Source organism: Panicum virgatum, chromosome 2K (genome assembly GCF_016808335.1).
Source record: "Panicum virgatum strain AP13 chromosome 2K, P.virgatum_v5, whole genome shotgun sequence".
Taxonomy (NCBI): Eukaryota; Viridiplantae; Streptophyta; class Magnoliopsida; order Poales; family Poaceae; genus Panicum; species Panicum virgatum.
In genome coordinates, this window is record NC_053137.1 from 9614907 (window position 1) to 9629705 (window position 14799).

Sequence of the window (14799 nt, forward strand, 5' to 3'; positions counted from 1 at the left end):
AAGCACATGATTATATGCACCCGTTTGTTCATTGTTTTGAAATGATGAAATGACTTTTCCATAGCTATTATTAGAAATTAGAGTTCATTATTATGTGTCGTTATTTGTATTGTGATTATATATAATTATTGCATAGGAATACTGATTTTATTTGAATTACTTTTATAACGTCGTTCTTTGTTCGCGGTTGGGTTATATAAAAATTGATTAAGGATGTTCCGTCTAACGTACGATCATCTAATGCATTACCAGGATGAGTTCTGAAATAGTAAATATAAGAGTTCACTATGGCAACAGATTCATCGAGTATTGTGACTCCGGGATAGATTTGAGTCAGTTTCAGTACGTAGATACAACTGTGACCAATCCATTGCACATGCGACATGCGGATATGTTAAGTTCGATGCATAATTTTCTACAAGTGGACCCAAATCACAGGACGATAAAAGTTAGTGGTGTTGTTCCAAGGCATCGTGAGCACGGTTGGCGGTGGGAATTATGTGAGTTGAGCAACTCAAAATGTTGGCGTGCATTAGTTCACATGGCCACCAACAAAATGAAATTCCCTCTTGTTGTGCTCGTTCAGCAACAACTGGCTAACGAAACTCAAGGGGAGAGTAGCCATGATGTTCCTGCAGCTGAGGTGGTCGCTCAAACCGATTGGCCGTCTGAAAATTTAGTTGCAGAGGATCAGTAGTCGCAGCCTGAAGTCGACCAACAAGCTAAGCATGATATTGAAGGTGGCGATTGGGAATTCGGAGGTCACATGATTGCTGATAAGGGGGAATTGGATGAGACGGTAGTTGATGAAATGGACCTAGATGGCGAGGAGTACAGAACTTTTGTTGAAGATAAGAGATGGTCGTCTATTTGAAAATGATGATACCGTCCATGAGGATTGGGGCAACTTTGGCATGGACGAGCTTACGGTTAATGACGGCCATGACAGTAATTGGGTGTACAATCAAATGGAGATCACAAGTGGTCAATTGTTTTATGATAAGAAGCACTTGCAGACTGCTGTTAAGAAGTGCTCTTTCTTAGAAAAGAAACCATTCAAGGTGGTCATTTCCAATCCGACCACTTATGATGTCAAGTGTCTCACCCCGGGTTGTCCCTGGCGCGTTTACGGGTATCTGCCGAAGGCTGAGAGCAACTTTGTGGCCTCGATCGTCGTTGGCCACTCGTGCAAGCTTTCTGAAACTGTTGTGAAGCACAAAAACATGACAGCAGAATTTGTGGCTACTGTGTTGTATGGAGAAATTGTGAAGAAGACTTCTATCTCACCTTTCCAGATTATGCTTGCAATATCAAATAGGTACTCCTATGAAATATCATATGACATGGCATGTTGAGCAAAGCACGCTTGAGTGGAGGTTCGGGTCGTACAAGGATTTGTACCACCACCTCCCCCATCTCCTAGCACTACTACAGAGTAGAAATCCTGGAACTATAATCGATATAGATGACTACCAGAATGCTAATGGTGATAGAGTTCTTAGACGTGCGTTCTGGTCTTTTGGTTGCATGATTGAAGCTTTCAAACACTGCAGACCAGTTCTTTCCATTGATGGTACATTTCTTATAGGAATGTATAAAGGTCAGATGCTTACTTGCATTGGGTGGACACAAATAACAAGGTTGTGCCAATTGCCTTTACTTTTGTCGAATCTGAAAATGCTGAAAGCTAGCTATGGTTCCTTTCACTGATCAAGCGGGCGGTGGTTTGTGAGCGGCCAAACATGTGTGTACTCCATGATCGCCATAAGGGCATACTATCGGCTGTGAAGAAATTGCAGGAAGGTCGCAATGTTGACGTTGCTTTGCCTGACTTGCATAGTCGATGGTGCATGCGGCATATGGGTGCAAACTTTTACTCGTAGTTTCGAAGCAAGCGGCTCGAGGATCTCTTCAAGAAATTGTGTAAACAGAATCAGCATTGCAAGTTTGATGAATTATGGGCCCTTCTCGATAAGCTGACAACCAGTCATATGGAGGATGTTCGGAAGAAACCTGTTGTGGCACGTGAAGAGGAACCACAGGGGTTAGAACCAATTGAGGGCGAGCCTGCACGCGTCACACGAAGACGGAAGGGGGGAAGATCGGTGAAATGCTTCTCTGAGTGGATAAAAAATGAGCCCCTAGAGAAATGTGCTTTGATTGCAGATACCAATGGATCAAGGCACGGAATTATGACAACAAATCTTGCTGAGGTCTACAACTGGGTACTAAAGGCATGCCGCTCACTTCCTCTAGTGGCAATTGTTGAGTGCATTCTTCGAGGTATAGTGGCATATCTTCGTGAATGCTTTCAGAAAGCTTCAATCGCAGTGTGAAATCCTCAAATAGTGTATTGCAACAAAATGATAGAGATATTAGACAAAATAAGTGCCAAGGGGATGGTACATCGAGTGGAATTCATAGGCAACCAAGATTTTGTTTTTGAGGTGACGGTGCGAGACAAGGGGGGTGTGGGGATCGGCAATACTACAGTGACCATGGAATGTCAGCTGTGGCCAGAAACAAATCGATGTGTCTGCACATGCAACAAACCTGAGCTGCTACACATTCCTTGTTCACATGTGTATGCTGCTCGTGGGAAGGAAGGAATTAAGGGGACATACGTGTCGCCGTATTATCTCAAGGAGGCAGTGCTGGCCACTTGGAGTGGCGAACTTCATGGTTGGAGAGCGCTAGCTGACTTCACTAGGCCTCCGGTGAATGGCCCGGATTGGATACCCGATCCGGACACGAAGATAATTCACCGAGGCCGTCGGAAGAGTCGTCATATTAGAAACGACATGGATGCTTCAGAGGCTAGAGGTGGTGAAAAAATTTGCTTGGCATGTGGTGAAACTGGCCATTGTTGCAAGGATTGCGAAAGCTACCCGACACATAGGGTTGCTGGAGGGACGGCGGAAAGGCATGTTCCACAACGCACCATTAAGAAGATGTATTTTCGACCTCCTACATGTATCACTTTCAAGACTATGTGTTTTACATTTGCATCAGATATGTAATTTATGGTTGAACTGTATGTGTTTTTTGTTTGTACTATAATCGTAGTTTATGGATGGACCAAAGGTGTACTTTATGGTTTGAACATTTCAGTACTTGTATTGTCATCGTTGTTGTACTATATTCTATCTTGTATTGTCGCTAATTCATATGTCATCATTGTTGTACTATATTTCATTGTTTATGGTTCTGTATCCTTTGTTTTTTAAAATTAAGTATTGTCTTCACTAGCTTACATTTGTTCAACACATGTGTTCTTGCTGCAGGTATGGCAACCTAGAGCTGGTCGATCCGGTGGTTGATGCGAAGCACCGTTAGAACTTGGTTGACGGATAGCTACCTCCGCCGTTGAGGTTATGGGCGCACGACGAGTGCTGGAGCCTACACGCACGTTGGCTACCCAGGTTTGTAAAGTAGTGTCAATGAGTACTCATTTCATCTTTATAGTTTTAAGTGGTAATCTAATACACTTATTTTGTATAGGTTGAGCGCGTCCGGGTTGCTACCGTTGTGCCGTTTGGTGGAGCTGATAAGAGAGGGCAGTCTTCGTTTTCTGGTTGATCGTGCACTTTGGAGAGATGGCTGACACTACCGGACGTGTCTTTGCTGCTTGGTTTGCCACACGCTGGCCGAGCCGTCGCAGCTCGAGCTATTGGGCCTCACTGGAGGCAGGAGATCTTAGACAGGATTGCTGGGGTTATCGAGCCGGCCGAGGACGAGCCACCTCAGACGGAGTTTACTGAGAAGCACGGGCCGACGAAGGCTTGGCTCCTTCAGTTCCGACCGGAGCACCTGGCTGCTGATGCCGAGGATTGGAGGGTGAGCATGCACCTGGAGGCATATCTGTTGTGGCTCTTCGGATGGATGATGTTTACTACTTCGCACCACGACAGTGTCGACAAGCACTTGGTTTGGTTTGCTCAGCAGATTGTGAACGCTCCAGAGGACGCGGTTCCTCAGTTCAGTTGGGGATCCGCCCTACTCAGTGCCACGGACAGAGCGTTGTGCGATGTGTGCACACGGCACTCATCCACCGGTACGTTGGATAGTTGTTCGTTGTTGCTTATGGTGTGGTCATTCGAGAGGTTCGACATCGAACGGCCTCAGCTTTCGAGCTACGAGCCGTACAAGAATGCCATGTACCACCTAGACGCGGATGGTGCGATCGACGTCATCGATTGGCCGACCATGGGGACGATCTAGGCAAAAAGAAACATAAGTACAATTTATTTATTTTTTATCATAAAAGAGCATACCTGCTATTAAATAAATTCTAACTACTGAATTGTCTGCAGTCTAGGTGGGCTACAAGCACTGGACGCTTGACGTATCCAGCTTTTGTCGCGGCTTTTGACCAGTTGACTGCGGACAAGGTTCGGTGGAACCCTTACACTGCAGCCTTGACTGCAGCACGCGCTCTATAATGTTTGTCCTTCTTGTGCTACCATGACCAGTAGCACTGGTTCACGAAGAAGCCTTTGGTTTTTGATATTTTTGTGGAGCCCTACTGCGTGCACCGAGTGATGCGGCAGCTAGGTGTGAGGCAGGAGTTTTCACTACCACGAGAGCAGATCGACAGAAGTTCGCACCTATAAGTCTTTAAATTGGTTGTTATTTATCTATACACGAACTGTACAATATTTGAAAGTATTGAAAGTTTGTTAATTTTGTGCAGTCTCACGAGAAAAGGGCAAGGTATTGCGTACGAGGCTTCTTGGGCATCCAAGATTGAGCTGTGGGCGCAACAGTGTGATCACGCTGCAGAGGAGGTACACCAGGCTGCACTACCGTACGACGTGTCCACCTACATCACGTACCTGAGATGGTACCACGGCGCCACATGGTGGCGGTGCTTCCCCGTCCCGGAGGACCCCGAGCCCCACCATGCAGAGATTACGGAGATGTTTGCCATAGAGTCACCAGCAGCTTTTCACGTTCTCGTAAGTGCTCGACAACTTTTCATTTCGAACTAATTGTTAACTGTGTCCTTCTTATGCTTCACCTACTACATCTTTTTACAATTCATTTTGCAGATGGATATATGCAGCGATGTGAGCGAGGAGTTGATTGCGTACGCAGAACGTCTCGAGGCCAACCCGCCTCGTGTCGCGAGGATGGAGTTGGCCAGTGGCCTACGTCGACTCGCACAGCGCTGCATTTGGGGAGTACGTCGTGCTTCGTGCAGGGGCACGACGGACGCGGCAGTTCCACAGCACAGGTCCAGTACCGCGCACACCGCCCACGCTGGTATATTAGACACAACTCCTTCAGCTGGCGAGTGTGCAGGAACTTCTATGCCGACCGGATCTGCTGGTACGTATAATCATTTTGTGTTACAATTATTTACAATTAATCAGATTCTGTGTCTAACGCAATTTGCTTTTACAAGTAGCTATACATGCAGCTTCAGGTAGCGAGCATAGTTTCTTCGCGGCCGACCAGGACATGTGGCCTGAAGCGGACCTCCTTGGTGGCGACGAGATTGCCGGAGCCCCCTTACCGACTCAGCTAACCCAGGAGCTGCCAGAGGCCTCCACTCCACTGCACCGTCCCCCCCCCCCGTGATCGCCACGCACACCGTGACAAGTTCACGTTTCCTACGGATCAGTTAACAAAGAGGAAGCGGTAGGATTCCATTTTCGTGACTTGTCTAGAATTTAATTACAGTACTATGTACCTATATCATTAGGATTGCATGTGTTCGTATGATGTTGGGTTATATGTGTGGCAGCTTTGGATTCGGTGTATGACATGTCATTGTGTTGGCTTTTACCCTATCCATTGAAATCATGACATTGCATAGGCTCGTACTGCTAGGTCAGTGCAGGCCTATCATCGCTAGACCGGTGCAGGGCTATCAGAGTTAGGCCGGTGCAGGGCTATCATCTCTAGGCCGGTGCAGGGCTATTAGCGCTAGGCTGGTGCAGGGCTATCAGAGTTAGGCCGGTGCAGGGCTATCATCTCTAGGCTGGTGCAGGGCTATTAGCGCTAGGCCAGTGCAGGGCTATGATTGCAAGGCATGACCAGTAACTCACAGGGTCAAATCAGCCGGGACTAAGCAGTCACGTATATTGTTCCATGGACTTTGATTAAAAAATTTGGAACAATCATTCCATGGACCGTGAATAAAAAAATTGGAATAATTCGAACTACGCCTGTGCCTATATATACATGCAACGTTTGCGATGCAACTTCAAAACCATAACTCAACTGAAGTAGATAGTCTGGAGGGTCTTCTAGTGCAAAGGGTTTCGGCCGTGGTAGCGGAAAGGAGGGCAGGAAGGGTCCTCCTATAGTGTGGGAGGACGGACCTACTGTTGGTCCGGAGTTCTTTGGTGAAGCTGTGTATGAGTTCCTAGTTGAGTGCAAGTCTGATTTCACCAAAGACAGCCCACTGAGGGGATACGATTATCACATGGAAGAGTGGCCAAAATGTTCACATGGTGAGAACTGCGTAGTGCAGATGATGGCTGAAGGGACGGATGGAGGACGTTGCTTCTTTAGATGCCGGCGAGCATGGGTAATTGCTATAACTCTTCGTTTCCACAAACTCTTTCTCATGTTTTCTAAAATTAACACGGGTTTATTTATTTCAGTCTTCCGAGGCTCCGGAAGGCTGCAAATTTGCTAGATGGGTTGATCCTCCTCCTATTCATCCGCACGCGGAGTACATCTACAACCTGCAGAATCGTATCTTCGATCTAGAAATGGTAGTGACCACCGATGACATGGAAGATAACATTAACAGTGATGATACCGATTCATAGCAACTACTCTGCACTGATCCCTATTGCAAGTGCCCGTATCACAAGAACAATGGTCCTCTGCCTCCTTCTCCTACCCCACCGCCGCCGACAAGCATGGGAGGATATTGTGGAGAAGGTTCAACTCAGTACGCTAGGTGGGATCACTACTAAGTGGATTACTGCTTTCTGTAACGACATTAGATCATTTGTACTCATTTATATTCCCTAAGGCATGTTAGATTTAGTTATGGCACCTCTGCCATTACATGCCACTGCAGCGATTGTGTTGTTTAAATTTCCCAAGGCATGTTAGGTTTAGTTATGGTACCTCTGCCATTACGTGCCAATGCACCAGTTGTGTAATTTAAATTCCCTATGTCACGTTCAATTAAGTCGAGTATTGTAAATACCATATAATGAAGTAGGAAACCATCCATAAATTCCCGGCTCCTATTACATGCAGCTATACATGCAGCTTCAGGTAGTGAGCATAGTTTCTTCGTGGACGATCAGGACAAGTAGGAAACGATCCTTAAATTTTCGGCTCCTATTACAAAATACAAATGCTGGTGAGATAGATAAGCTTGCATCGGACCATTGCATCTCTACTACTATGGTAACATGACACAAAAGGCCTTTGCTCAAAATGATAAACTTGATGAACGAAGTGCAGTGGCATGTGCAGCACGATAGCCTCATGCTGAAACTAAACCTAACATGCCTTAGGGAAAATAAAATGCCGGGACTACAACTCTTGTGATTTACTGAGTGCACCGAGGATATTTTCCCTTCCTAATTGCATCGGGCCCTACTTCCTTTGCACGGCGTGCCCTCTCTCGTTTCCTCTCCCTATCCGCTTCCCGTTCCTCCGCCTCCTGACACTCCACTTCCTGAATCCTTTTGCGGATCTCTTCTTTCTCTTTCTTGCGCTTCTCCTCTTTCTCTTTCTCGTGCAACATTCGCTACCACCTTTCCGTTGCCCACCTTGCTTGGAGTTGAACCCACTCCTTATCTTGCTGGGTCTGCTCTGTGTCCACCCACTGCATGAAATCACAAAGAGGGGGTGGACTCTATGTCCAACGCAAGTTAGAAGTTGCTGTCAAATCCATAACTACAAACATTACATTCATGTTGTACCTTAGGTCTATCCTGGCCGCGATGCTTTGGCAGGTCGTGCGCGTAGTTGTCGCACATAAAAAACCTCATTCCAAAGAAGTCGCCCAAAACCTTTGACTTCATGAGCTTGCATAAGGAACCGCAGAAGCACATAGGCACCTGCATTCCTTCAGGTGCTAGTTCCCTCACCTTGTTCCATGGGATGTCGGTCGATCCTGAGGAAGACATCGTGCAGAGATGTGGTGGTTCTGCTGTGCGGCTGCATGCTTCCGGGGAGTGTCCTGTGGGGTGGAGGCTCTATCGTGCCGATATTTGTACATATTTTGGGAGTGGTCATCGCATTGCCTGGCGTGCGAGCGCAGTAGTGCGCGGTAGTGAGTAGTCGCGTCCACGAAAGTGGATTGGCAGCGAGCGCGGCAGTGCGAATCAATTAGTGCTCTTGTCCATGCAAGGCGTGCGAGCGTAGCACTGCGTACCAGTGACTTGTCACTTTTGTGCCTAGGCAGCAAGCGCGGCAGTGGGAATCAATTACTGCTCTTGTCCGTGTATGGCGTGCGAGCGTAGCAGCGCGGACCAGTGACTTGCCATGACCGAGCGTACACAATGAGAGCGTCAGTGCGAATTAGTGAGTGGTCTTGTCCGTGCCTATCGTGCTAGCGAAAAAGTGCAGAGCAATGAGTGAAATGAACCGGGTTGTCAAACGGACAACCCGACTCCCTATATCGTCGTGATAGTCCCTAGATCAGTAGCTATCACATACAGAACTCATTTCAATTACATATCACAGTCATACTTTGCGATGAAACACAACAAAGGTTTAATTATTACATAATCCAGTGGATTGTAGTACGAAATTCTGGTACAAGCCCATTGGGCTAAGGAGAAAACAAACAGAACACGGAAGCGGTAGCTAGACTTCTGGGCGTCCTCCATCTTGATGTCCTTCTTCCAAAGGTGAACTTGAGCGAAGCATGAGTCGTCCTTAGTCCTTCCTTTAATGTCGTCGTCGATCTTCGAGTCAGATCCTGCATCTACCAAACTATCCCCAAGGGCGGGATAGGTTCATGTCACCATCCGTATGCAAGCTTTAGGTGGATGAATTATGGTATAAAGAAATAGCGAACGGATAAGGCTAGGGTTTCCTATGCGTAGCATCAACAAAGTATATCATCTGCCAAGTCACCTGACGCGGGCCATTCCGGCATCCCGGACTCCATTCCGGCATCCCGGACTCCCGGTCAACCCACACCTCCGAGACTCACCCAAGTCCCTGATATCTAACCAAGTTGGTGCGAGAACTCCCTCTTCTCGTACCTCAGCTGCTATCCAAGCAGGAAAGTAGACTAGAGGGAGGTAGAAAAGTATCAAGGCACACTAACTAATGGAAGTAACAGAAGAGTTGGAATGTACATGACCGAGTACGCGGCTATACGTATAGATTTCACCCTGCAGGGGTTGTACACCTGGACCCACTCAAATCGCGGCCAGCCAGAGGCCAACCAACTGACAACGAGACACCGGTCTACTGAGAACAAGAACTAGCAGCCATGGTACCATCCTGCTTTCCCGAGTTTGGGCGCGTTCTCTCGCAAGAGGTCGCCCCGGGACTGTGAAGCCATCTAGAATAGGACTCCCATGAATCCCGCGAATCGGGGAACGTCAGGTCCACACCTGCTCCCACTACACCGATACTACATCTGCCTACAGGCTTCGTACCACACTTACTAGCCTCGGAGCAGATCCACCCGCATAGTGGATAAGTGGTGTGCATGCTCACAAAGTCCCACAAATCATAGTTACACCAACTGGTTCCTTATATGCCGGGGTGAGCCTCTCCGTCCTCATGCGTATCCGCCACAGCAGTCCGCGAATGGCACCCATTACAGGTAAGGCCCACAAAACACCTCAAGAGTCTAACCGTGTCCAACGTCACAAACATGCACCCGCAACAGGTGCTCGCAGGGTGTGCCCAACACACTCCCCCAGCAAAGTCAACTTGCTCGCCCCTTGCTAAAAGCCCTAATCACCAACTCCTGATATAGTGGATCTCCACTCACGCCAAGACTATCATATCACGAGGAAATCCCACACATACACATGCAAGCATATCAACCATTCAACATGGTTTATATTAGGAGTTCAAGGAATAAGGGCACACAAGTGGCTATGCAGGTTTATCTCATCAACAATAATAAAGCATAGCAATCTAGAAAGCAATGCCTAATAGGTAAATCAAGTCATAGATGGGCGTGAACCTAAAACTTCTCGTAGTCATCCTAAGTCTTTGGAGTCTTCTCGTAGTCCGAGACGTCATTCTAGGTCCTCTAGGTGTCCGAGGCGTCAATCAGCTCCTCCTCGCTAAGGGCCTATTCGCAACTACAAATTACTAAAGGGGCCAAAGTGCAAGAGTGCACAAAAGTATCCAAATAAGATCTAAATCACACCAAAAACTACTCTAATGGGTAGATCATGATTTTAGAAAAATTATGAAACTAGTTTCATAATTTTTGGAGCTCTGGTTAATTTATCATAAATTTTTGAAGCCTAAATCTATTTTTGAAATTAATAACTGATTTTCGGAAAAAGAAAAGCACACAGTCAATAGTCAACACCTGGTCAGCGGGGTCCACGGGTCAGTGGCCCCACCTGTCAGCCGCACACTGAGGCTGACGCATGGGACCCGCGTGTCAGCTGGTAAAAAGGAAAAGGCAGTAGGGAGTGGCGGCTTGGTTACTGGGCTCAAAGCTAGGTCGGGCCGGCTCAGTTCGGCCCAAAAGCTAGGCTCGGCTCAGCGACTGGCAGCTCGGCTAGAAAGGAAATGGGCCTTGGCCCAAAATGATTCCTTCTCTCTCTCACTGGTGGGTAGGGTCGGTGGGTCCGCGGCTCGCCACCCACTGACAAGTGGGGTCCGCTCGTCAGTGAGCGTGGGATCCGGTGTGGATGAAACCAGATCCGATGTGGCTGTGCCCTGTGCGGCCTATGTGTGCGCGAACGGGGTGTGTGGATGGTGTGTGCACTGCAGGTGCTCGACGAAGGGTCTCTACGGGCCGGTGGCGAGGCGCACGTGATGTCTCGGCCCTGGCCGCGGCAGCCGTGCGTGTCGTGGGTCGGCGAGGCAGCGGCGAGCTCAGAGCAAAACCAAGGCGTGGCCTTTCGGCCTCGACGGCGAGCGGCGGTGCCACGAGACGGTGAGCGGTGTGGTAGAGCGGAGCGGGGTGAGGTCGTGCGCGCGTGCGGCAAGACGGAGCTGGGCCAGGCACGGGCGTGCGCGAGGCGGTGTGGGCGCGCTCCGAACGCGACATGGCGCCGCAGCGGTGTGTGCAGGCCAAGAGGGCGTGGCTCAAGCCTGGGCGGTGTGCTCGTGTGTGCTGGGCATAGCCACGGTGTGGTGATGGCGCAGCACAGGAGTGCCCAAGGGGCGGCGTGCAGGGTCAGACGAGCGGCCAGGTCGGGCGCGTGCGGCGGGAAAGGGCGGCGTGCGTGTGCGCAGACACTTGGCTTTGGCTGAGGCCGAGGCATGGCCATGGCGCTCGCTTTGCTCCAGCGAACCGGGCCGCGACGGAGCCAGGCTGCAGCGGGGTTTCGACGGCGCCACCTAGTGCGACTACGGGGGCTCATCGATGGCGTACGGCGGCCGAACAGCGGAACAGGGTGGAGAAGGGCGGCTACGGTGGCAGGCTCACCAGCGGGTCTGGGGAAGAGGGTGCTCGGCGCCGTGGCGAGGCGACGCAGGTGGGTCGACATCGTGCTGTGCCGCGCAGGTGCGTCGGTGTCATCGATCAACACTGGCGCGGGGAAGCTCCGGCGGCGGCGGCGGCGTCCTCCTCGTGCTCCGGCGGTGGTGCGGCGTCGTGGTACCGGCGCGTTGCTTCTCCTCCTTCGCTCAGCGTGGCGGCAGCGCCAGGCTCTTCCTTCCCTTCTCCTTTTCCACTTCTCCTGGCTCCTTCTCCCTCATTCCTCTATTCTTGGCTCCACTCTATGTGGCGGCGGTAGGGAAAAAGCACTGGGGGGGTCTAGGGTTTGCGGCGGCCGATTGGGGGTCTTATAGGGTGTGCGCGAGGGCTAGCCCGAGTCACGGACGTCGAGGATCGACGATCCGGCCCGGGGGCACATGTGGGGATGCATGGCATGAATCGTAGAGCCATCTGCTCGGGAGCTAGGGTTCGGGGGGTGTGCGCGCGGGGTGGTTTCGCTCCCTTGTCGCGGAGCGGGGGCGGCGCGCATGCGAAGGCAGGTGGAGGCGTGATCGCGCGCGCTGACTCGAGCCAAGGCGCGCGGGGCGAGCTGCGGTGAAAAGCAGAGACACCGCGAGGGGAAGGGGAAAGGTGTACATGGGCGGGGCTCACGTACGGGCCCGGGGTGTCAGCGAGCGTGGTGAAAGGGAGGCGGGCGGCGCTAGGCTGAAGGCGTCTGGGCTGTGCTGGGCCGGTTCGGGGGGAAAAGCTGGGCTGGTGGTGGTGGTGCGCGAAGCGGGCCGGAATGGGCTTTGCGGGCTGGTCTGTGCAGGCCGACGGGGGATATCGGTTGGGTCTAGTTAGGAGTTTAGGCCTGTTAGCAGGTGAAGGGTTTGAGTTAGTTTTTGCAAACAATTTGAATGGCTTAATAAAAATTATTTGCCACCCAATTTTAAACAAAATTCAATCAAACCAAATTTAAACAGGGTAGATTCGAATAAACTCCAACTCCATATATAGCACACTAACATTTATATCCTTATATTTGTTTTGCTTTTAATTTACTAGGAATTCGAGATGGAAGGAGAGGTCAACCTTACATTATTTCTACCTAATTACCCATGCACACAAAAAGTTTTTGAAATTTCACATTTTTGCATTATATAATATTCCGTAAAAATACGGGATGTTGCAATGAGTGGTCATGTCTTTGCCTGCACACCGAGTAGCATGTGGAAGCATCCAATGCTAAGTATCCAATTTAAATTTTTGTGACCACATTTTACAATCCGACATACAACTGTTGACGTGAAACGTCACTGAGAATCCTAAATGATAGACTTCGGCGTGCTTCAACTCGTGACTCCATCGCTGTTTGAAAGGACATCACAACATGGGAACTCACTATTTACAATACTGTTTTGATATGATTACATCCTGAGTCCTTCTTCGGTGTTGTAATCTCATGATTCCGTCGCTTTTTGAAAGAATGATGGAGGCAGTGTTGCGTGTATAAAAGGCGAGGACGTTGTTGTCAAGAGTAGAGACCATTTACCTTCGAATATATTGGAACCGTTAGGAGCTCCTCATCTAGGGCAGCTATGCGTCGGGAAATGGAGGCGCATTTAGGAGGCCCTCCTAACGATCCAACTAGATGTGTTACGGATTGCAAGATATGGCTAAAAGGTGTAGAGCCACCCTATTGCTATTGCCAGATGCGTTGTGTTCTCAACATATCGTGTGAGTACGAGATTTTTGGCCAGAGGTATTGGTCTTGTAAGAACATTGAGGAAGTCGAAAAGGTATAGCTATTTTTCTAATATGTTTGTATAGTTTTTTTTGAATATTTCTAACAATTTTGTTTCGTTTCTTGTTTATGAAAGCACGCATTATAGGAGACGAATACTCATTTCTGTCATTTCCATGTGTGGATTGACACATCCATCAGTCGTCGTGATCAAGAATATGTGGCATGGTTGAAGAAAGTGGATGATGATGTACGCAAGTTTGGCATTGACAAAGCAAAACCTGGCAAAGGTAGTGGCCATGAATGATGGATGTCGTACTGGTCCGTTTCATTCGGATCAATCCTGCTGTGACAAACCAATATCATGCGTCTTGAATAAGTTAGGTTCCTTTCCGAGCAATATGTTGCGTGTTTGTTTCGGAAGCCTCTTCTGGCTCCCTATGTAATATTTTGTTCTGCGTGTTTTCTATGTGTACTCGTTGTAGTTCTGGAAGTTGTTCTTGTTCGTAATAAAACTGTGCATCGTTCTCTGAATAGCCGGCTGGAGCACGGCAGTAACACATAACGTCGTTTCAACAAAAGTGAAATTTGAAGTATATATTTTTGATCAACTATCCAAAAATAATGAAGTCTATAAATAATTTCGTATACTGGGAATTCAAAATTACATTTCTAGGTTGCTGGGTCGCTTATTGGCCAAATAAGGGGGCCTGTCGGCTCCCCAATAGCCAATAGGTCTTTTGGGCCGACTGGGGAGTCCGAACGACTGGGCTGTTGGCCCAAAAAGACTAGTCGGCTATTCAGAAGCCGACAGACCTACTCGTTACTTATTTCTATGATTAACTATTAAAATAATATTATTTTAAAAAAATTTCTCTCATGCATGTTCAGCATCCTATCATCCTCAGTACCTCACTAGTGGATCATGCATGCTCTGCTCTATGATCCAGTCCATTTTTTTCTTGGCATGTGATGCAGTGCTGTTGGAGAGACGAAAGCGTCACATGGAGAATCATGGTGGCAAGGTACTACCACATACTTTTTTTTGAAAGCTAGTACCACCACATACTCGCGCAAGGCTTTGCAAGTCACAGAGTTGAAGAAGCAAGCATAATAGAAATTTGGGCAGTATACATTGGTGGATCGGAGTAGTCGCATGATCAAATTTACATTAGTGAGAAATTTTACAATGAATGAAAAAAAATAGGAGCCGTCCATCTGGTAAAATCTTACGGTGGTGAAGATAGGAAGTACCTAGAAGTACATAGAGTAAAGTACCTGGTACTTCTAAAATGTGGGATCAAGTACCAAAAGTAGCGAGACCAAATACTAATTTAATTTAATTTTTGGTAATGACTTCTCTATAGCCGGCTGTATTCTTATCGATTGGAACAGCCGGCTGGGAAGCATTTAATTTAATTGGAACGCTCCTCTTTTCCCACCGCCCCACCCACCCACGCCTCTTCCATTCCGCTGCCGGTTGCCCCCTTCCTCAGTT